The sequence below is a fragment of the Manis javanica genome, chromosome 6, assembly GCF_040802235.1.
Source record: "Manis javanica isolate MJ-LG chromosome 6, MJ_LKY, whole genome shotgun sequence".
Lineage (NCBI taxonomy): Eukaryota > Metazoa > Chordata > Mammalia > Pholidota > Manidae > Manis > Manis javanica.
Genome location: NC_133161.1, coordinates 89,908,326 through 89,931,945, shown reverse-complemented (window position 1 = coordinate 89,931,945; position 23,620 = coordinate 89,908,326). Strand labels below are relative to the sequence as shown.

General features: G+C 38.8%; 1 protein-coding gene and 1 long non-coding RNA gene across 3 annotated transcripts in view; one reads left to right on the top strand and one right to left on the bottom strand.

Annotated features, from left to right (window-relative positions):
• Positions 1–3,286, bottom strand: part of LOC140849940 (endogenous retrovirus group FC1 Env polyprotein-like) — a 125,085-nt gene extending 121,799 nt beyond the window's left edge. Inside the window, exon 1 of the mRNA XM_073239008.1 lies at positions 1,031–3,286. The gene's annotated coding sequence lies outside the window, so the exon portion shown is untranslated. The remainder of the gene's footprint in view (positions 1–1,030) is intronic.
• Positions 1–23,620, top strand: part of LOC140849941 (uncharacterized) — a 194,431-nt gene that overhangs the window by 159,556 nt on the left and 11,255 nt on the right. The window lies entirely within an intron of this gene.

Sequence of the window (23,620 nt, the reverse complement as noted above, 5' to 3'; positions counted from 1 at the left end):
TTACAACTGAGCTGTCAGCCTCTGTTTTATCTTGAATCACTCTGAGCTCTTGGTAGCTTAATTGCTCTAAGAATATCAGGAAAATTCTCCCACCTCTATCTCCAAGAGAAATAACCATCAAAAGACAGAAGACAGAGAACCTCAGGTGAACAGCCACCCAGGAACAGTAGAATGTACATCCTGGCAAGCAAATCCACATTCACATAGAATAAAGCTAAATTTATTAACTCTCTTGATTGCTTTGGAAGGATTAAAAAAAAATTTTTTTAATGCAGAAGCGAGGAATCAAAATGTATACTTGACACCAGTTGTTTCACCTGTGACCCACAGCTAAATAGATCTTTCAACTCTGTGGCTCCTTTCTCAAACTATTCTAGGGCTCTACCAGAATTGATAAATTCTGATGTTACTGATTAAAAGTAGTTTTAAAAAATCAGTTTTACTGATTAAAAGCTAAAAGTGTAATGACTGCTGTGTAAACAGTTCTTCTTAATTGTCAAAATATTTCAGCGCAACCTGCTGTTGTTCAAAACCTTGCAGTTTTGAACTGCAAAACTGGCGGGTCCACTCTCGCCACACTAAATGGCTTCCTTTATTTCCCCATGGGTTTTCTCTGACATTAAATCATCAGGGTGACAGAATACCAATATTGCCAAGTGCATTTTTCATGGCTGGAAAAAAAATGTAAAGCACATGCAATAAAGCAAACCATGGAAACAGTTTAACTCCACATACCCAGAGCTGACATTCAGGTAGGACAAGCCAGTCTACTTGCAAGACATATATTCATGTGGAGTTAGCTACAATAAATTTAGAACTATTAGTATCTACTTTTTATTCACTATCAAGAGGAAGGAGATAAGGATTTAAGCAAGAAGGTCTTTGTGCTTTATAATTCTAAACCAGGAAGCCAGAACTGCTCTTAAACCACTGTGAAGATGAAATTAAATGGAAGTGATGACGAAGGCCTTTACCACTCCCCGAGTTTGCCCTGGCGGCTAAGGGTGATCAGCATGACTTTGAGTCTTACCGTCCGGTTCTCACGCCCTCTCCAGAAGCAGGAGTCATCTGCAGCAGCTTTGCCTCGGTCTCCTCCATCCCTCATTCCAGCTGCTGCTAAGGTTAGGCCTGGCCACCTACAGTTGCTTTGTCAGAGAAAAATGATCATAGAAGGTTAGACCCAAAATGATTCACAAGATTACATAGCCCAACTTCTTCATTTTATCCATTAGAAAAATGATGCTCATAGCATTTCAGTGGTTATCTCTGCCCGCACAGGAAGCTAGTGGTATCAACACAGGCAAACAGCTAATGCTTGTTGCAACAGAGTCATATTTTATGGCCATGAATTATCTAGTTAATCCTCCCCACAGTCTTATCAAGTAGATACTAATATTTTGATAATTTTGCAGATAAAAAGAGTTTGTGTTACTTGTTCCAGGTAGTAGCCAGGAAGTAACCACACAAAGACTCAAATGTAGGCATAAGGCATCTGTGATGAAGAAAGTCATAGGTTTTTTGAAGATATATTTGTTACAATTTATGCATCAGCATTTACCAGCTACAAGATATTGGGCTAATCTCTCAAGCCTCAGAACCCTCATTTGAAAAAGGGTAATGTAGAGTTTTTGTAAAGATTAAAAGAGATTATGTGTGACGTAGTACCTGGCACTTAGTAAATGCTTGGGGAACAGTAGCTATTATTATTATCATAATTTTATTTTTATATCTCAGTCTTCTGGAGTCTATCTAGGGTTTCTCACTAAACTGTTTATCTTATTGTCAAACACCTCCAAACACTTCCATAAATGTACTGCTTATAAAGCCTTGAGTCGTATTTTTTCAATATTGGAGCCACATTATGATACAAGTGCATAGCCTCCCAACAAAAGTAATTTAAAAAATGTTTTGTCTTCCTTTTTGTTCTTAGTTTTTGAACATCATTAAGGATATACATAGTTTGAAGACTTTTAAAACCCACTCTATTCCTCTCTCATTCTCTACCCTTCCTCTTTCTCCAGAAGCAGGTATTTGTGAAATGGGAAAGATTAGACTTGGAGGTATGGCCTGGGAAAGGAAGGTATTTCCTCTGTGTTGGGCCTTATGTAAACAGGACACCATGGTCTCATTAGCAAGCTACCTTTCTTAAAAAAGAGCTAAGTGACTGTGCATGGGCTTGTTCTGTTGCCAGAAGCTGGGAGAGTCTTGGGAAGTGGACCAGGTGGCAGGAGGTCTGGGATGTGAACATCACAGACGAGTTCATTATGAGACAGGACTTTCCTAATGAGAGGCAAGCATTGGCCCATTTGGAAGCATACAGGTCTGTTGACCTGGCCAAAGAAAAGCAAGGGATTGACCTGGAGGACTTAAGAGGGTGAGAATATAGAAAATCCAGTGTAAGGTGGAAAAAGTGTGACTGAGTACAATCATATTAAAACAACCACTTTTAACATGCCTATGGGAGGATGTTATATAATTAACAAGAATAATGTAAAATTATACTTATTGTCTTGCTAATGTAGACACAACATATTTGTAAGGAAAAGAAGGTGCACAGTAGTATAGAGTGTACACCTGCAAAATGTAAGAAAAAATATATGGAACATAGATGGATGGTCATATTTCTTGGGTGATGAGATTATGGGTCACTTTTAATTTTTTCTCCATGCGTATTTGTATTTTCTATAATATATTTATATTGTTTGTATTTTTTTAATGTTTTTAAACAGTGGGACCCAAATAATAGGAATTTGGTCAGCGATTCTTTACTAAAAGCAGGAAGCAAATTATAGCTGTTAAAATTTGGCCACTTAAGACATGGGTTATTTTGGTCTCATGACAAATGTTTACAGAACAGGGTGTCCCAGCCTCTTCTAAGGCAGACCCGCTGACTTGGTGTTTTGTACACTGTTGTCTGCTGTGGGCCCAAGGAAAATCACGGCTGAAAAGGAATTTAATTCCTGCCATCTGTCAGAGCTCAGAGAAGAGGCAGAGCAGGCAAGGGACCGGCATGGCTGTCCACCACTGCTCAGTGTTTTCTGCAGCTCCCCCACTGTCTAGGCCTAGAATCCTTTGCAACACCCGTCTTGGAGCTGCACTGTACCCCTTCCTTGGCATGCTGTGCTGAGCATAGTGAACAGTGAAAGCTAATGGGAAGAAGGCAGAATGTGTTTTTAAAAAATACTTCTAGTAGCACAACAATCTGAGGTCATTGACCCTGACCAGTGTTACTGAGCACCTGCTGTATACTAGGGTTCTCTACACCTTAACAGAAGGCATAATTATAGGAAAGAAACATCTGTCTTCCAAGTCACAAGCTCAGTGATCAAATTAAAATGTTGTAAATAATATTAGTCGATTTATTGAAAACCTTCCATGTGTAAAGGTAATTATCAAGCTATATATATATATATATATATATATATATATATATATATATTTCTCAGTTAATGTGTATATTTTTTGTTTAAGAAGGCAGGGAACCATGTCATATATTTTTAAATAATTTCTATTCAAAATAGTTTTCCTTAAACTTTATTTACTCAAAAGCAAACCACATCAGCCACTTTCAGTAACCATAAAAATGAAGACCCTTTCCTCATTTTCTCCTTGATTCATAATCATTTGGTAGCAGCAAAGTGTTAAGCTAAGGTTGGAGAGGAAAAATGAAATGGGATGCTAGCTAGCTGTTGGTGCTGAATGGAGCAATCTTGCCAACTTCTCTTGGTCCCACAGCACCAGAAGATTATGATTTTATCCACTCATCCTTTCTCTTTCCTTCCTGCCACTGCCCTTGAGGTCTCCATGGCAGCGAGGAGCTGAAGGTACTGGGAACCCACCCCACCTGCAGGCATCCATCATGGCTTCCTCTGCCCTGCACAGCAGCTGGAACTTACCTTGTTCCATGCACCAAGTTCTAACCTCACTCATCCATCTTCCCCCTCTGTCGCTGCCTCAGTTTCCCAGGCCTTTCCCTTCTCTCCATTCTCCTCATCATCCAAAGCAGGCCTTTTCTTAAATTGAAGTATTGTTGCTACACAATATTATATTAGTTTCAGGTGTAAAACAGTGATTCAGCGGTTATCTGCAGTATTAAATGCTCACCCCAATAAGCATAGTTACCATCTGACAACATATGAAGATATTAAAATATTACTGACTATATTCCCTATGCTGTACTTTCATCCCTGTGTCTAGTTAATATTATAACTGGAATTTGTGCCTTTTTATGCCTTTGCCTATTGTATCTCTCCCACCCCACCCCCATGGCAATCACCAGTCTCTTCTTTGTGTCTGTGAGTTTATTTCTTTTTTGTTCATGTGTCTTGTTTTTTAGGTTCCACATATAAGTGAAATCATATGGTATTTGTCTTTCTCTGCCTGGCTTATTTCACTTAGCTTAATACCCTCTGGGTCCATCCATGTTGCAAATGGCAAGATTTCATTCTTCTTAATGGCTGAGTAATATGCCATTGTGTACATACGTACCACATCTATTTTATCCATTTGCCTATTGATGGATGAAGCTACTTAGGTTGCTTCCATATCTTGGCTATTGTGATTAATGCGGCAATAAGTACAGGGGTGCATATATCAAAGCAGGACATTTTGATTCCTAATCTAGCCATCAGCGTGAAAAAACACTGATTTTAGTTACTCTCTTCCATTGGTCGGTGATTGTTGACCATGACCCATCTCTTTCTCATCTCCGAACCTCCTGTCAGTTCTGACCATTTGACTTCTGTCTTGCTCTCGCCTCTGCAAGGGCTTGGTAACCTCTGTCAGCGTGCTGCTTGGAGTATACGCTGTGTCTGTTTCCTCGCTGCACCAGCTCAAACCATTGCAGCCTTGCTGCCTCTCCCTTTATCCTTTGCTTCCTTGCCTCCAGCACCACTTCCCCTCTCTCCATTCTTGTGCCAAAATTTTCTTTTAAAAACAACTGCTCGTGCCACTTATGCCCCCAGTATATAATGCTCTATGTACTCTATCAATAAGGCCAAATTCCTAGGCATGGACCTCAAGTCTTACTCCCAATTTCCCAAGTCAGATTCTTCACCCACACCCAGCTTGCTGCTAGATGAGCCACTGTGCACTCTAGGTTCAGCTCAGATAGATGTGCCTGGTCCAGAAGGAATATATTCCACTCCTCTGCACCTTTGCTCACACTACTCCCTGTGCCTGGATTAATCTCTTGTCTCCCTTAGCCTGAAAAACCCTTTGCTCTTTCAAACCTCAGCACAGTTGTTACTTCCTCCTTGAAATCATAAACTTAGCCACCAAATTTATACCTATTCAAGTGTTTATCTTTGCTCTCAGAGCACATCTCTGGTGGATCTTTTAGGTGTCTTTTATCATCGTGTAATAATTTAGTTGTTTTCTTCTGTAAAATGGAGGAAATGATAGTTTTTAATGCCTATGGCTGTTGTGAGGGTTGTGAGTTAATGTACATAGAGAAATGAGACTGGAGACTGGGACAGGTCACCCACATGCTCACAATTGTCATTGGCATTGTGGCTCTCCTCACTGAGCCCTGAGGACGGAGCAGGTCCTGGTCTCCTCTGTATGCCCAGAACCCAGCCCAGCGGCTGCACAGGAAATCATAGTGCAATATTTAGTTCCCTCCCTGTGCAGCCTCATGCACAAATATTTGAGGGAACAGAAACAGATTGAAATTCAGGAGTTTTTTCCTCCTACAGCAAAGCATTATGAGGGATATTTGGGTGGGACTAAAGCTAAGAGATTTGGAGAAACCCTAGGATACTCTAACAGCAATGCAAGTTTGCTCGGGCTTTTGGAGGCTGCTGCCAGATGAGACATCGACAAAGAGGCCCTTGCTTAGGTTTCCAGCGTCATGCGCTTGTCCTACTTTAGTGTCTAGAAAGAAAGGTGGCCAAATTGAGCCTCTGTCCCTCAAGCGGGTAGGCAGTTTGTGTTCTTTACGCTGCTAGAGAAGCCAGGGAGAAACAGGGCCAGAGGAACCCTCAGCCTGGTAAAGTTATACCATGGGGACTTGTCAGGCTGCTTTGTAGAGACTTTCCCCAGGGACAGTGGGCTATAAGTCAAGATAACTTTCTCACTAGGTCCCCGCTTATTCCATCATTCAAATGCCACATAGAATGAAAATTCTGCAGCTGTGGGTTCAAGGCCCTCCATTCATATACCTTTGGCTCCAGCCACTCTGCTCCCAGGCCTGTGCTGTCGTATCTCCACTGTAGGCCACCCTTGAAATATCCTTCCCTATCTGTCTGTGTCCACACCTCTGGATCTCTCAAGGTCACCTAAAATGTGAACCCCCTTTACCAGATAGACCAAGTCTCTGGGTACCCACTATAGGCATGGTCCCTTCTATAGAGATTCCCACCTAGAACCCCACTTCTGGGGGAAGTAGCTTAAGTGGCCACTTAATCATAACGCCCTGGCCGAGTCACCCCACTTCTCCCCTGCCACTGCTCTCTAGGCCAGGGGTGGAGTACAGGCCAGCAGACTATGAGGGGAGAAAATGAGCACTTTTCTCAACAGGGATCCGACCCCACTGGGCCAATCTTACTCTCTTTTAGGCAGATTTAATGTAAGCTGAAGAAATAGCTGCATAGTTAGTAGAAGGCAGACAAGCTGAGACATAGGTCTTTGAGCTGTCAGCAAACAAAGGCCATAATTCTGCAAATTCCAAGCAATAAATTCAGTAAAGGGTGCGGTAATTAGTAGATAGTAGCAGGAATATTGGCAGACTGGAGGAGCCCAGGACCCTAAGAACACCTACCTTGTCACCTGTGCTCCGGGAGATCCTGAGCCCCGTCCTGTTCCCAGCCTACTTTCCTGACCCCATGGGTCCTGTGAAGGAACAGCCTCACAATTTGCAGGGTCCAGTGAAAAATGGAAAGGTCAGGTTCCTTGTTCAAAAATTATTAAGAATTTCAAGACAGCCTTTCTTGTTATAAACCAAGGGGGTCTTATTCCTTGCAATTATGATAGTTTGACAAAAATATTCCTCCATTAAATCTTGCTCCACTTCATTGGTAACGAATCTAGCTTTGAGGTGGGGATAACAGGCAGTTTCTTTTTAACTCCTGAGGTCTTGTATTTGCAGCCTTGAGGCACATCACACTTTCTGTCCTGCTGTCAAGGTTACTGAGTCGCCTTATCTCTCTTCCTCCCTGAGGAGTTGTTTCAAATGCAGGTCTATGTCTGATTTATCTTTGTTGCTTCACAGCTCACTTTGTTACACCAACTAACTAACAAAGGGATCATTTATCTCCTTCTGTTTTGAAGCAGGTTACTAAGAGTAATGAGTTACATTACATGACCACTGATAAGACTGTACTACCCATTTCTTGGGAAAAATCCCTTGCACAAAGTATGTCCATGGTATTAAGAGTTGTCACAGCTGGACCTCTCCCTCTGATAAGGAAAAATATCTTTCTAGTTATCACAGAATCACCGCTCACTGAGGCTAGTTTCAATAATTACAAAAAGAGGCTTTGGGAGCTCTCGAGCTGTAAAGTAGGCTTACAGGCAATATCACATCTATGAAACACCTTTGTGTTAGGAACTGTACTAAATACTTTGCCTACATCAGCTTCCTTAACTTGATTCTCACCATGAGCACAATTAAAGGAGGTCTGTTGTGCCCATCAGGCAATAGAAAGATCAAGGCTTAGATATTTATATTACATTGCTTAGGGTAATAAAAATAGTAGGTTGCAAGAGCATTTGTCCCCACTCTTAGCCTCTGCTCTCTATTGCATCACCAGTGTGAAATTTCACTAAGCCTACGAGAGTGGCCCTAGACAAAACAGTGTCCACCACTCTGCCTCCCAAATCTGAGCCATTTGTCCTACCTCCTTGGGGATCGCTGCGTCTCCACAGGTATCCACTGGCAGCAGGCTTCCTCCACAGGGTGTTATTCAAAGGAAAAGAAACTCTGTGCTGAACTCAGCAGGGATTCCTAGTATTTGCATTTTTAAAGTCTATAATATTTATTTAATCTGAAGCACGATGCTTCTAAACCTTTCCTACTGTAGTGACCCTAAAGGCAGAGGAAGGGGATCAATCAGTCACTCCAAATGGAAATTTTCTTCAAGTCTTGCATGTTATTTGTAAAATCCATGAAAGTTTTGTGTTCTTCTCCATATCTTGTAAAATCCATGAAAGTTTTATGTTATTCTCAATATCATATTTACGCTGGTTTTAAAATAATATCATAATTTCTTTCATTAAAATTAATGGGTGTATAAATCTTATTAAATTATTGAGTATACATTCCCACCCATCCCAAATCTCTTAGTAAAAATGGAGCTCTTGGAATACATGCCACATCTGTCCAGGGTTCTTACAGCAAAGCCTCACCTCTGAATCCTGCACTCCTGTTAATTGAAAAGTAACAAGAGGGGTGAGTAATGGGGGGAAGATGTCTCCCCTGTGGACCTCAGTTCCCACTTTGCTGGCCCATTTTCCTGGAGATGGCTCCTCACAATGGCACATTGAGAAGCAAGAGCAAGAGGGATACTAGGCGTATTGTCTGGGCTGTTCAGCACACCCCTGAAATCTAGGTTGGCTCATGCTTAAAAGGACCACTGACAACTGAAACATATCTAAAAAAGGGACTTCAAAATGATGACAATAACAATACCTAACATTATTGGAGCATTGAAAACAAGCTACCTATCTGGTAAGTGGTTTGTTAGTATATTATTTTATTGAATGCATACAGTAGCCTTTTGAGGTGCCATTATCACGTAAATTTTACAGATGAGAGAATTGAGGCCCAAAGAGAGTGAAGAGCTAGCCCAAGGTCCCATACTAATAGCTGGTAGATGACTTGGCAACATTGTCGATGGCCTACTCATTTGCCATTCCCCTTTCCTTGCTAACAGAGCCATGACTGGGTTCATCCTCTTCCAAGAGGCCATGTCTTTCCAAACAGTCTGGGGCCTTCTCCCACCCAGCCCATCAGTAGTAATGAGGACAACAAACCCTAACTGGTGTAAGCCAATCATGACAATTTCATTCTCCTTATCCTTATCAAATGATTGGTTTAAGCATGGGTGAAAAGATGTGAGAAGTCTTAGAGGATTAAGCATGAGAAAGTTTTTCCTTGTTCTTCAAAAGAAGTATAAAAAGTGAATGTTTCTTTTTATGCTTCTGAACACTGTCATCCTTCTGTGGCCCTGAGACCAATGGTGGCCACTGTAACAGATCCAGATGATATTAACTAACTTCCCTCAGAGAGGTTTTATTCTTTCCTCTGCTCAGCAGATAGTAAGAGCTGATCCCTCTAACCCAACAGAGGGAGAGCTGAGACTCGTTACAGTTCTTGAGAGGTTCTGTCCATCTCTGGTTCTCTTCTTTTCCTGAAGGACTGATTTCAAGATCATTTGATGCAGAGGGAGGTATGTGCACAGGGGCACCTTATCCTGGTAGTCCTGAACTCACATCCTCACCCATATCACCGTAAGGCCAAGGAAAACCTCACTCAGTTTTTCAGCAGTTTTCTTCTGAGCTGTTCAGCCTAATGCCCTATGCAGCTCCAGAATTTGACAGATGTTTTGGGGAGAAAATAACCTGTGCCTTAGACTCAGCTCTCTGTGCTTCTGTTACTACCCGCACACCAGCCATTCCAGTCTCTAGTTTTGTCTCTCCATGAGACCACCAAAGGTCTCTGGTTCCCATCCTCCAGTGTGACCCTGTGCTCAGACAAAGTTCAGGGACACAGCCTCTGCCAATGAGCTGGGTTTTGGCAAATATCCCCCAAAACAGAAGAGGGTGCAGAAGTCAGCGCATCTCTGCATAGTTCTCCTTGCTCTAGAATCCTGCACCTTCTAGTCCCTGTTATATCAGCAGGTTTCTGATACCTTTCAGTATTAGGGGATTTTTGGATTTTACCCAGGTTGTTTAGTTTTCCTCAATGGGAGCATTAGCTGAAAGCATGGCCATGTTTTACTCAGAAAGGGGAAGCAACTCTGTTGCATTTAAAATACAGCAGATAAAAAATACAATCTTTTCTTAAAATTTTTTAATGAACATTTCAGTTCTACAGAAAAGTTGAAAGAAGAGTAAATCAAATCATATACCCATCGCTCCCATTGAACAATCATTGCCATTTTGCAGTTTGCTCTATCATCTAACCTTTGCTGAATTATTTTAAAGTAAATGGCTGTCTTATGATATAATTCAGTATCTGATAAAAATAAGAATATTTCCATATATCATGGTACCATATTACATCTAAAAAAATGGAGAATACTGTCATTATATCATCTGCTAACTAGTCCATAGTGAATTTCCCACTGTCCCCAAAATACCATCTTTTAGTAGTTTCTTCCAACTAAGATAAAATCGTGCAATGGTTATTATGCTCCTTTTAACCTATTAATCTTACTTTTTTCATGACATTAACAATGTGAAGATGCTAGACCAGTAGATTCAGATTAAATAGTTTTGTTAAGGACACTAGTTAGATGATCTGGGTTCATATTGCATCAGCTCACAGGCACATGTTGTCTCATTGCTTCGCTGCTAGGATACCAATTTGATCACTAGGTAAGGTCATAACAGTCTGATCTTTCCACTGTAGAAATATGATTTCCTTTCATCATTGCCAAGACAGCTGGCTCTGTGTAAGTGTCCCTTCACTTACTGGACTTAGCATTTATTGCTGATGCTGGCCTGAATAAGTTATTTTATTAAAGACTGCAGGATGAGTAATTTTCTAATTCCATCATTCCCCCTGCATTCATTACCTGGCATTTTTTCTCTTTCAAAAAAAATTTTTTAAAACTCCTGCTCATCAACTGAGAATGAACTATAGTTCTTCCCAATTATGGAGGATAAAGTCTCATTAGCTTTTACCAATTTTCTGGATAAGGAAATATATGTCACCTTTAATGCTGGCCAATAAGTTAATTTCTTTCTTCCTTTCAAATGTAAGTGTGGACTTGTGGATTTTTATGTATTCAATGTGTTCAGTAAATTACCATCATTATTCTTGCTGTTTAAATCATGCCAAGTATTACCAGGGGTGGCTCCTCTCAGTTGGCTCGTATGTTGTATTTGAGCCCTTCTGTGCTTTCTGGCATCATAAGATGTTCTAGTCTCACCTTGTACTTAAGCCATTTCTCCAAGAAATCCTGATTCCTTTAACTGGGGAATAGTATATGGAAACCAGCATAAGAAGACTAGTGATGATCATTACCACAAGGATGACATTGCATCAGGGCCTTTCAATGCACGGTTACTACACACACACACACACACACACACATACACACACACACACATATTTTTTTTTTAAATCATGAATTTTTACTGGTATTTCCAATTAACATTTAACATTACAATCTTTCTTCTTTGATGTTATATTTGTGCCTCATTTTGTTTCCACTGAAATTCTTGTCTCCTAGTAATGTATTTCCTAACTTTCTCTGTTTTACAAATACATAAAATAATTTGAAAGTTATATTACTGTTACCATTGAATCTTGGAATATATTTCACTGCAATGAAATAGACAAGAGTCAATGGGAAAGATTCTATTTTCTGGATGATTATGTTACCAATTTGATATATTCCTAGGTTCATTTGATCTCACTTTGTTTTCAAGTTTATGGTTTTTTTTTTTTTTTGTCTTTGAATATGTAAGTATTTGAGTGGCCTCCTATTTACCCTGTTGATGAGGGAGAGATTCTCTCCTTGGCATTAGAGGAATAGCTGGGCACACACTCCCTAGTGGACAGATCAGACAGAGCAGTTTCTTAGTCATGTACACTCAAAATCCCAAGGGAGGACACTGCACATCATTCAGGGAAACACAGGGGCTGTGCTCAGGACCAGAATAAGCAGCTGGGATCTGTGGAAGGCAGGCTTTTGTAGTACCAAGAGGGTGCCCCCTGGTTCCTGTGGGAGGATGGGCTGGCTTGTTTGACTAATTATGTGGACTGGCAGAGAACCGGTATTCAGGAATAAGCAGGAACTGTTCCTGGGCCCTTTGATTAGGAAGATTGTTTGGCCACAAGCTTATCCTCAGGAGCAGAGTGGGGAGGGGACCTTGCCATTCAAGGCCCTCCTGATTTTACCAGATGTCAGGGCAGCCCATCATATCAATCTTTAATTTAGGTCTTATATTAAGGAAAACATTTATGTGGCTCAAAAGTCAAAGCTATATGAAACAATCCTCAGAGAAATACTGTTTCCATTCTTATCCTTCATACTGTAGTTCCTATTTTCTTAGCTCCTGATTTACTTTTCTTGTGTTTCATTTTGAAAATAAGCAAATAAGAAAATCTCTCTGCTTCTACTATCTGTCTACCTACCTACCTATCTAATCTATCCATCTGTCATCTCTTATCCCTTCCTTTATAACACAAAAGAAGCTTACTTATATATATTGTTCGGCATCTTGCTGTTTTCAGCAACGTGCTGTATTAGTACATAAAGAGCTTTTTTCTTTTTTTCTACAGCTACACAGTACACCATTGTGTGGAAGTAACCACAATTTGTTCAACCAAACTTTTATTTTAGTAGGTGTTTAAGTTGTTTGCAATCGTTTGATATCACAAACAGTGCCATAATGAATAATATTGCGCATATAATATTTTGTCATCTTGGGGGTATATCTTCCTGGTAGAGTGCAAAAATGAGATGGCTAAGTCCGAGTATAAATTCATGTAAAATTTTGTTAAATATTGCCAGATCCCACTTCATGTGGAGTTTGTACCATTTTCTCCTTCCAAGCAGCAATGTATGCCTCTCTATTCCCTCAACCAAGAGAGTATATTTTCAAACGTTTGGATTTTTTGCCAAGGTAAGAAATGTTATGTCAATGAAATTTTATTTGTATTTCTTATCTGATTGAGATGCATGGATCTTTTTGTGCACTTAGTGGCTATTTGCATTAATTTTTCTCTGAAGTGTTTGTTTCAGTTTTATGCCTACCATTTTCATAGACTAGTCTTTTTCTTCCAGATTTTTAAAAGTTCTATGTATATTAGGGAGATTAGTACTTTTTGTAACATTAGTAGCAAATATTTAATCCCAGTTGAACATTTTTCTTTTTAATTTGATTTTTTTTTTTGCTATGCAAATATTTTTAACTTTAATATATTTGAGTTTAAAACTCTTTCATTATCTCTGGATTTTCTCCACTCCCAGGTAATGGATGTTTCTCCAAGTGTTTGTAGGATTTCTTTTCTTTTTTTGCAGTTAAATCTCTGATCCATTTGGAGTTTATCCTGGTATATGTGAAGCATGGATTCAATCTTAACTTTTCCCAAATGGTTAGTTAATTGTTCCGATACTTTTGTGAAAATGTCTATTTTCCCAAATGACTTGATATGCTACCTTTACCAAATAGTAAATGTCTACATGTACTTTTTTCATGATATTATCAAGTTTATCAGTGTTATCATCATTTGATATGAAGTGTTGGTGTTTTCCGTCTTTTCCTCTGCTCTAGTGGTGTTAAATAGCATTGGATAAATCTAGCCTCTGGAGGTTTTGTAGAACCCCTGTGAAACCATACATATGGGCCTGGAGCTTTTTGAGGGTTGTAGCTCTTTGATAATTCTGTTTCTTCTCCAGAAATTGTTCTCTTTGATGGTTACTGCATTTCATTTTGATAAACCCTGTTTTCATAAAGAATTATCTGTTTTGTTTAGATGTTCCAGTTTGTTTCTAGAGAATTGTTCAAGATAATCTTCTACAGTTTTAAGGTTTCCTTTCTTCCAGTAATACTTTCCCTTTTATCATTCCTTTTGTGTAATTGTTTTTCTTCCTTTTATTTCTTCTGAGTAGCTACTAATGGTTGCCCTGTTTTGTTGGTTTTTGCAAACATCAGGCTTTCTAAAAAGTATGCCTACCCACTTCTGTATTTTAACTTATTAATTTCTTAAGTCGGTCTTTTTCAAAAACAGAGAAAATACACAAACCTGCAAATAAGCAGTTGTAGAGAATTCACCCTTACTGTAATATGAAAGAGTGCCACATCCATCAGATAAACCCCCCTTTTTTTTTTCTCCATCTCCATGTTGGACTTCTGAAGGCTGCTGGTCCATGTAGCTAAGCCATAGGCAGTCCTCTTTTTCAAACTTCCTCCAGATTTTGAGGAATCATTTGACTTCTTGATGCTGATGGGTTTAATTTGTCTCTACTTTTCATCTGCTAGCTTCACAAGCAAATAAGGCAGCTACTCCAGGGGCCCTGGGATTAGGCAGAGGTGCCTTTGTTGATGGGGGAAAAAGCCACACAACAAGAATAGAAATTGCTTTCTCTACCAATGGAGGAACATCGTCCTTCCTAATCCCAAATTTGTGGCAGCTCACTGGGGAGTCTTAATGGTAACAGTCCCCAAAATGGGCCTGGGCTGAGAGGATATATGGTGGGCAAATGGGCAGCGTGCTCTCAGTAGTCTCCCGGCTTCTCTTCCCTCATCCTCCCTCTATGCAGGCCTCTTCTTCTGTTCACCTTCAATGTACCAGATTGTTTGAAAAGCAAACCCAGTGAAGCCCTGATTTTAGATTTCTTGCTGGTAAAGTTTAGTAAGCTTCCTTTAAAATTTTCATTATGGAAAATTTTAATTGTGCACACAAGTTGAGCAAGTGTAGGTTACCCTCCACATACTAACAGACCAAGCATCAACATTCTGCCCATCTTCCACCTTCCTCACACGTTACCTGTCAGTTCTTCAGAAAGCAGTCGTTAAGAAAAACTACCAAAATGCCATTTTCATATCTATCAAAGTAACAATTTCCTAACATGACGTATTACCCAGGACAAGGTCATAGTCCCTAGTTGTCTCAAAAATGACATTCATGGCTATTTTAATTGAATCGGAATCCAAACAAGGTCCATGGAAACTTTTTTTAATTGAGATATATTGACCTATAACATTATATTAGTTTCAGGTGTACAACATAATGATTCAATATTTATATGTATAGTTGAGCATTGAACAACATGAGTTGAACTGTGTGAATCCATTTATATGCATATTTTGTTCAATAAATATATTGGAAATGTTTTTTTGGAGACTTACAACAATTTGAAAAAACATTTTTTCCCTAATTTACCTTATTGTAAGAATACAGTATGTATGTGACATACAAAACTATGTGTTAAGTTTATGTTACTGTTAAGGCTTCCAACCAGCAGTAAGCTATTCACAGTTTGGGAGGAGTCAATGCTCCTAATGCCCACATGTTCAATCGTACTGTGAAATGATCACCACAATAAGTCTAGTTAACATCCATCACCATACATAGTTCGAAAATATTTTTTTCTTATAATAGGAAATTTTAAGATCTCTCTTAGCACCTTTCAGATAAGCAGTTGATAGTAGTCATCATGTTGTAACTTGCATCCCCATATGCCTTAATTATTTCACAATTGGAAGTTTGCATGTTTTGATCCCGTTTGCCCTATTTTCCCAACCCACAGCTCCTGCCTCTGGCAACCACCAATCTGTTCTCTATCTATGAGTCTGTTTTGTTGTTGTTGTTGTTGTTTATATCCCACATATAAATGAGAGCATATGGTATTTATCTTTCTCTGTCTGACTTCACTTAGTGCAAGGCCTTCAAGGTCCACTCATTTGCTGCAAACAGTAAGATTTCATTCTTTCTTACAGCTTTTTTTGTGGCTGCATAGTGTACGTATGTGTGTCTGTATATTATATATATCTCACATCTTTATTCATTCTTCTATTGATGGGCATTTAGGTTGTTTCCATATCTTTGCTATTGAAAATAATGCTGCAATGAACATGGAGGTGAATATATTTTTTTGAATTAGTGTTTTCATGTTCTTCAGATAAATACCCAGAAATGGAATTGCTGGAACATATATTTATTTTTAGTTTTCTGAGGAACCTCCACACTGCTTTTTATAGTGGCTGGACAAATTTATATTACCAACAGGGCACAAGAGTTCCCTTTTCTTCACATCCTTGCCAACGGTTGGTATTACTTGTCTTTTTAATAATAGCCATCTAACAGATGTGAGGTGATACCTCATTGTGGTTTTCATTTCCATTGATCTGATGAGTAATGATTTTGAGCATATTTTCATGTGTCTGTTAGCCATTTGTGCATCTTCTTTTGAAAAATGTCTATTCAGATCTTCTGCCCATTTTTAAATCAGATTGTTTGCTATTGAGTTGTATGAGTTCTTTATATTTTTTTATATTAATCCCTTATCAGATACATGATTTGAAAATATTTTCTCCCATTTAGTAGGTTGCCTTTTCATTTTGTTAATGGCATATCTTGCTGGGCAGAAGCTTTTTAGTTTGATGTCATCCCACTTGTTTGATTTTGTTTCATTGCCTTTGCTTTTGGAGTCAGGTCCACAAATTTATTGCCAAGACAAGTATCAGGGAGCACACTCATTGCCTTTGTTTTCTTGCAGGAATTTTATGGTTTGGGTCTTATGTTCAAGTCTTTAATCCATTTTGAATTAATTTTTGTGTATGGTATAGTCTAGTTTCATTATTTCGCATGTGGCTGCCCCAGTTTCCCAACACCATTGGTTGAGGAGACTGCCCTCTCCTCATTGTATATTCTTAGCTCAGTTGTCCTAAATTAATTAACCATGTATGTGTGGGTTTATTTCTGGGCTCTCTATTCTGTTCAATTGATTTATGTGGATTTATGCTAGGACCATACTGTCTTTATGACTATAGGTTTTTAATATACTTTGAAACCAGGGAGCATGATGCCTCTAGCTTTGCTCCTCTTTCAAAAGATTGCTTTGGCTATTCAAGGTCTTTTGTGGTTACATACAAATTTTAAGATTGATTATTCTCTTTCTATGAAAAATGCTATTGGTATTGAATTGACTCTGTAGATTGCTGTCAGTTATATGGACATTTTAACAATATTAATTCTTCCAGTCCATGACCATGGAATAATTTCCACTTATTTTTGTCTTCTTGAATTTCTTTTGTCATTGTCTTGTCATTTTCAGAGTACATGTCTTTCACCTGCTTAATTAAACTTATTCCTAGGTATTTTATCTTTTTGATACAACTTCAGATGGGATTGTTTTCTTACTTTCTCTTATTGATAGTTCATTATTAGTGTAGAGAAACACAACTGATTTTTGCATATTGATTTTGTACTAAGCAACTTTACTGAATTTGTAGATTAGGTCTAATGATTTTTGGTGGAGTCTTCAGGGGTTTTTATATATAATGTCATGTCACCTGCAAATAGTGGCACTTTACTTCTTCATATCTGATTTGGGTACTTTTTATGTCTTTTTCTTCCCTGGTTGCTTTGACTAGGATATCTAATACTATGTTGAATTAAGAGGGGGGACAATCATGTTCCTTATCTTAGAGGAAAACCATTCAGCTTTCCACCAGTGAGTAGCTATGAGTTTGTCATATGTGGCCTTTATTATGTTGAGGTATGTTTCTCTATACATAGTTTGTTGATAATTTTTATCATATGGATGTTGAATTTGTCAGGTGCTTTTTTGAATCTATTGAGGTAATCATATGATTTTTATCCTTCATTTTGTTAATGTGGTATATCATATTGATTGAGTCATGTTTGCATCCCTGAAATAAATCTCTCTTGATAGTGCACGATCCTTTTAATGTATTGTTGAATTCAGTCTGCTAGCATTCTTTCTGTTAAGGATTTTTTTTTTATCTATCTTCATCAGGGATGTTGTCCTGTAATTTTCTTTTCTTGTGGTGTCCATGTCTGGTTTTGGTACCAAGGTAATACTGGCCTCATAAAGTGACTTTGGAAGTATTCCCTTCTCTTCTATTTTTTTGAGTTTGAGAAGGATTGGCATTAATTCTTCTTTGAATGTTTGGTAGAATTCACCAGTGAAGCTGTCTGGTCCTGGATTTCGTTTGTTGGGAGAATTTTGATTACTGGTTCAGTCTATTCAGATATTCTATTTCTTCATGATTCAGCCTTGGAAGGTTGTTTCTAGGAATTTACCATTTCCTGTATGTTGTCTGACCACACAAACTTTTGATAATTCAGAAAATGACTGTTATTTCTGATTTGCTCTAATGTGGCCCAAAGTCTGAAAAATTAAGTCATTTTATAAATTCTGCAACTTTTAGGTGCTTGCAGACATGCAAACCAAGGCAACAAATTATTGCCTTGTTTCACAAATAAATGAGAACATTTTTATTGTGTACTATTAATAACTTATGAATGGCTGCCTTGAAAGTGCTAGAGGTACCTAGAAGCAATTTATTTTAAGCTCTAAAATAAGAACATTTATTGTTTGTTTTCCTGGTTTCATACATAATGTAATTTCATTGCTGAAATTTGGAAAATAAGAAACTTAGCAAGAAGAAAGAAACAATTGTGTCACTTTGAAATAAATAATTGAAGTGTCATATTTTCTTGAGGTACTTCCACATATATATTTATTTCTAAATGAAATAATTCTTTATATACAGTTTATATCCTATTTAATAACATAATTAATGATCATATCATATCTTTAAATATTTTTCAAAAATATAATTTTTAATGGCTACATAAAATCCATACTATATGCCTGGTTTAATTTACTTAATTAGTACTCTAATGTTGAATATTTATGTATTTTCATTTGATGGTAAGTAACCTTCAAATCCTCCTTGCAAATAAATCTGAGCATTTATTCTGATTATTTCAGAAATTAGGTTTACTAAGTTCAATATAATGAACAATTTAAGGCTCACTGATACAAATTTCCAGTTTGTTTCCAAGAAAGACTATAATAATTAACATGTAAATCATAAATGTAGTTACATTTTATGAGGGTCTTTATGGGGCAGAGGTGTGGTGTGAGATAGCCTTTAGAGCTTAAAGGAAACTGTGTAGCCCTGGGATACCTCAGCTTGATTCCCATGTGTCTTCCAAACCACATGGATTTCATGAGCCATTGTCCTCTCTGGTGAAAAGTCCCAAGATACACACTCTAGGAAAATACTGTGAATTGGAAAAGTAATTGGATTGGGAGTGCAAAGAGCATGGGATTCACTCTGCTACTTTTTCATGTCTTTTTAGTATATCTGAACCATTTGTGTCATACAGTATTGCCTAGGTTAGTGTCTTAGGCAGAATTCTAAGATGTCTCCTGAGAGTCCCACACCCTGGTATACTCTCTGTATAAACTCCAGAACTATAAACGCAATGGATTAATATAGCATAGTTGACTTTAATAAGGGCAGTTATCCTGGTGGGGTTGACCTAATCAAGTAAACCCTTAAAATCTGAGTCTAGGGATCATAAACTGGAGAAGTCAGAGAGTTTGAAATATGAGATAGATTGAATACGAGGAGGTTTCTCCATAGCTGTCTTTGGAGATGGAGGAGGCCACATGGTCAGGCATGTGGGCAGCCTCAAGGAGTTGAGAACAGCCATCAGGTGACACCCAGCAAGAACACAGACACCTCAGTCTACAACTGCAAGGAACTAATTTCTACCACTAACCTGAACTTGGCGGAGGATCTTTCCTCAGTCAAGCCTCCAAATGAGGATGAAGCCAGCTGACACCTTAATATCTGCCTTGAGAGACACTGAGCAGAGGACAGTTCTCAGCCATGCCTAATCCTAACCCATGGAAACTGAGATAATAAATGCCAATTGTTTTAAGTGCTAACTTTACAGTAATCTGTTACACAGCAATAGAAAATAATACAATTTTGCTGCAGAAACAGACAACCTAACAATTGTAGTGGCTTCACAAAAGTTTATTTCTCACTCATGCTCCACAAGGCTCTGGCTTTGGTCCTGGCTGCCTGGCCCCATTCTTGGTTCCTTAGCCTCGGAGTGACTCTGTGGACCACACTCATGGGGGCTCTACTCATTGTATTCACTCAGGGATCCAGACTAGCAGACTCTCCATCTCACCATGGCAGGAAAAAGGGAATGTGGTAAGTTGCATACTGGTGCCTTGAGTTTCTGTCTCGATGTGACAAGTACTGGGTCTGCTCAAATTTTACTGGCCAAAGCAAATCATGTGGTCAGACCTAATTTCAGAGAGAGTAGGGGAGTATAGTTGTGCAAGGAAGAGAATGGAAATTTTTGTGAACAGTTCATGACTACCACACTATGCTAGAGTGGCCACTGTGCCCCAACCAAGCCAACTGGGCAAGCAGAGCTTCACAGTTCCATTTCTGGGTTCCATGCTACCTGAGATGGTACAAACTGACTTTCTCTTTCATTGGTGGCCTCAGTGGGGTGTGTTTCTTTCACACTCCCTCCACCAGAGCTCTGGAAGCTGTACTTTTGTTTACTTTTTCATTAAATACTTTACCTAAGATAGTATGCATGGTATATTATCTTGAAAGATGTCCTCCAGAAAGTCCTCCCATCTCTATAGATTTATGTTGTTCATCCCATCAAGACATGGAGTCTATTCTCCTCTCCTCAAAAGCTGGGCTGATTTTGTAGCTTACTTTAACTGGTAGAATGAGGCAGAAGTGACACTGTGCCACTTTGAGCTTAGCCATCAGCAGGTCTGGCAGCCTCTGCTTTTGCTCTCTTGGGAGCCAGTCACTATGTAAGGAGGTCTTGGTTATTCTGCTGGAAAGACCACATGGAAGGAAATCTGAAAAATGACAGGATACCTTGCCATTCCAGCCTGAGTTGCATGGTCAGCTGGGTGCAGCCACATGAGGGACCCTAACCAGTACCACATGGAGCTGAGATGAACTGACTGAGCTGAGCCCTGACCACATTGCAGAACTGTGAGCAAATAAATGGCTGCTTTAAGTCACTAAGTTTGGAGGTGGTCTCTTATGCAACAACCGGTATCTGATTCACTATGCACAGTCCTCTGATCTTGCATATTTATGAAATTCATTGTCTGGTAATTGTCATAAAAGAGGTACAAAATTCTGTAGGAGATCAGAACATAGAGATTACTTGTAGCCAGAGGTATTGGGGAATACTTCATGGAGGAGATAGTAAGCAAAATGGGCTTTAAAGACAGCCAGTGTTGTACTCTCATCACTGTTAAGCTCTAGGCATCTATTTCCCTCGGGAGATGTTATACCCCATCTCACCACCCCCACCACCAAAATAAACTTCATATTAAGATTTGAATAAATATTACATCTTAGAAATTCACCCTGATACCCCCATTCTTTGCATGTTAGTGGAGGATTGCATGAGATGAATGTGTGGGTGGAATTTCGAAGCTTTGGGTGGAAGACCTGGGAGCATCACATTACTGATATCACATGACCTCTCCTGCCCTTACAGGAAGGCTAGCTTTACTGGTATTGACAAGCGTGTGCTTCTCTTCTATGTACTCAGCACTGTCTCCGGTGGCAGGTACCTATGTTGATTCTTTCTCTGGAGCTTACCATAGACCCCAGTAAGTTAACCAGCCCAATTCAGAGACTGGCTACTTACCCATATGTAAACCAGACTTGCATCTTCAATCTTAAGTAGGTGTCAAGCTCTTCCATCATTAAAATCTTAAACTTGCACTCAGCTGAAAAGTCAGCAATGTAGAGGTAAGCAGGTAGACTGACAAAATCAAACCCAAAGAAGCTGAGAAGTCTAGAGCTGAAATTACAAACCAGTGAATTTAAAGATGTGCGTAGTAGTGAGCTAGCAATCTGACTCCTAGTATATTCCCCAAGGTGCCCAAGGGAACAGTATGCAAATGTTAATTAAATAAACAGAAAATTTAAACCTATCTACTTATATATGAACAAGAAAAAGAAGAATGGATAAAAAAGTGGTAGTATAGATAGCAAAAATGAATCAGAATTATATATACATTAATAATCTATAAACCTCAAAAATATATTGAGTAAAAAGCAGGGTTCAGAATAACATATACCATATGACCGATTTATAAAGCTTTAAAACATGCAAAGTAATATTATATGTTATTTGTAGACATATACATATGCAATGAAGTTTAAAATATTCATGGAAAAGATAAACAGCAAATTCAAGGTATTGGTTAGCTCTTGGGAGGGATATTTAGGAAAAGATTTAAAAGTACAGAGAGATTCTATTGTGACTATAATATTTTATTTCTTCAGTGAGGTAGTGAGTGTTGGAGACTCAGTATATTATTCTTGGTGCTTTTTTGTGTGTCTGAGTTATTTTTCTTAATGAAATAAAAGTAGGTGAAAAAAATGTTTTAAGATGAACTGACTCATAGATTAGTCTTGAATTATTGCAGGCCATGAGGGCAGTTTGGAAAATGACAAGTTCATTGGGCTAGGAATATGGAGACCCAAGCCCTGAAACTAATTAGCTGAGTGATTCTAAACAAATCACAAATCACTTCAGCTCTCAGGGCTACATTCTTCTCTTCTCAAAACCAAACCCAAAGAAGCTGAGCAGTCTAGAGCTGAAATTAGAAACCAGTGTATTTAAAGATGTGCATAGTAGTGAGCTAGCAATCTGACTTGAACTAGGAGATCTGTGAAGCCCCTTCCAACCCCAAAAGAGGAATGAAATCTTTCAACTTCAAGTTTCTCCAAATAGATGCTATCTTTCAAGGACAGGAGACATGTCTTAACTATTTGACCTTTCCCGTGTCTTTTCCATTGTGCATAGATTCTCAATAGAATTTAAAGCTTTGCAGGATAATAACTTATAATGGCTGAATAAAAGCTATGATAAACAACAAAACCCTTTCATTATTAGCTCCTCCTAAGCCAAACAGCTGATTAGAAGATGGAACCAAAGCGACCTTGGCCAGTTTTGGGTTCTAATGCATGAGTTAGCATCCCAGAGAGACTGCTTTCCCCCTTGGTATCACGCCTTTAACCCTAGCTGGCCGTGCATATCAAGTGTGCTTTTGATCACAAGACATGAAAGAGGAAATGTCCTCATGGTTCTCTTGTTAAGCCATCCCTGCAATCAGGAAAGAATTCCAAGAGGATGCATCTTTGGTCATGGGTCAGTGGTGATATCTTCTTAAGGAGGGAAAGTTCCAAGTGTCAGTTCAATTTTCTCTCCTAATAGAACACATGGAAATGGAGATAATTTGGGTAGCATACATACATCTTCTGTGCCACTTAACTTTTCAAATATCTCTACTCTTCCCGCCCTGCCTTCCCCACCCCCTGACAAGTATTGCTTAAGAGTCACTTTGGGTCTCACTTTGAACTGCACTTTCTTGGAAGTCAGAAGCTGTTTTGCCTGGTGAAGCTTAATATTGCTGAGGCCACTACTGTAGATGGTGGGGAGTAAGTTTATCAACTCATCTGCTCAGCTTAATGGCCAGAGGAGGAAATTTAGAGGAGCTTTTCTAACTCCAGCTGGCCTAGTTTCTCTGGTCATTTTGGAGAAATGAGTCCTCTTCTCCCTTAAAAAGACAATTTCTCATGTGATCGGAATGAACTGACAGGAATCCACTTGCTGCAGGAAGTGATATTACTGAGTTTGGTTCATGAAAAACACAAAAGAGGACAACTCTTTGAGAGTGAACAGTAGTTTGGAACCTAGAGTTGAAAGTGCATTCACATACCCCCTCTGCTTCCTGGTTACATAATGAAAGCATGTTCAATGAATGAAAAGTTGGAAAATAATGAAATATTATTTGGATCCTGATTCTTTATATTTATAGACAGAGAGCTGGCCACTGTAAATAATGGAGGAAAGTTACTAAGCAACATAAACATAAATGTAGAAGTA